Below are 1,596 nucleotides of genomic sequence, written 5' to 3' on the forward strand. Positions count from 1 at the left end.
CAACTAATCCACGACTGGGACATGCATCATGTCTACCTTCACAAAGGGTCTCAAACACTTAAGGTCAATTTATATACATGGCACTCACATCCCATGGCCAACACTCCCTTTGATGAAGACTCTATAACCACTGTGCCAAGAGCAGTGATCTCTTGGTTTGCGATGCTTGTCATCAAGCCCTTTCTGACACAAGGGTGCCATGCACAGTTGCTTCTGTCAATAGTGATGAAGTTGGCCATACTGGCTGAAACTTCTTGCTACAATTGATACCACCCCCCGGCCCTTGGTCGCAAACTCGGCACGCAGTTCGTGCTCCCAAACGGCAAAACTCTTCATGAATTGTGTGGTCAATAAATGTCACATAATACCTGTAGCCTCCCATAGACATGGTCTTCGTAGGACCCCATACATCTGAATTGGTAGAAACATGCAAAGAAAACATGCCTTGTTGTCTCCCACCGCTAGCGATAATCTTTTGCCATGGGAAACATGGGTGTCTTTGGGCAAACCATCTCTTAAAATTGCCCATGCCAAAGTTTAATTTCCTAATGGACAACACATACAAAGCCTTTGGTATTCTACACAAACTATACATACTGTAGCTAACCCATTGGTGAAACAAAAGAAGCAATCGTTCTTAGTGGAAGCTGGGTCCAGAATGCTACAAGTACAATTACCTCAGCTGCTGCTGACAACACAACTACCCTCAAGCTTCCACAGAGGGCAAGGTAAAAATGATCCTCTAAGACGGGGAGTGCATCGACTCCAATCCTATGCCCCCACCAAGTGTTTCCACAAAGGGTATTCTCACACCTCCCCAACAACTCGTACGTCTTCCACTGCCCCTGAACTACCACCAGAACTCAACCCACCACGGATATGGATTGGACTTCCCGTCTACAACGATGGTCAAGCCCATATATATCCTATGGTCCGCACCAATCTCATATTCTTAGAGGCGTGAAAAGCTCTTGGAAAACCCACACTAACAAAAGAAGACACTTACATTCAAATCTCACGTGAAAGGCGTCTAATGAGTGTTGGGTATTTCATTCCTAAAATATCTATCGAAAATAACCATTTGGAGTGCAGATCTCATGTCATTGATGCAAGGGCACTCCAAGGCCAAATTATTATTGGAAAAGAGTGGATTGATGTCACTCACTACCAAATCAATTGGCGTAAAGAAACGGCCACCATGGAAATCAACGGCAAAAAGGCCACTGTCCTCTTATGTCCCCAAGAGAAAATCATCCACACACCCTCACCCTCGACTGCCCTTCCCCCTCACACCCCCTCCTCATCACCGACAGTCTCCCCTATTCCCCCACCCCATGCCTCACCAAAGCTAATCAATTAGCCACTGTCGACACCATCCACCACCAATGACAATCAAGCCTCGTCGGCGACATTGCCCATCAACTCTACTACTTCAACCACCCACACTGCAAGCACCCCGACCTCATATCTTTATCATGACAAGCAATGGTGGGTGCCCAAGAATCTTCTTGCCTCTCAGGGATTCTATGATGGTGGCTACACAAAACTATGGATCCCCAGACGGCCATCTCTAAAACCCAAGCTCAGAAAGCCAAC

The sequence above is a fragment of the Cibotium barometz genome, chromosome 4 (assembly GCF_041138505.1).
Source record: "Cibotium barometz isolate CiBa-2024 chromosome 4, ASM4113850v1, whole genome shotgun sequence".
In the NCBI taxonomy this organism is placed as follows: Eukaryota; Viridiplantae; Streptophyta; class Polypodiopsida; order Cyatheales; family Cibotiaceae; genus Cibotium; species Cibotium barometz.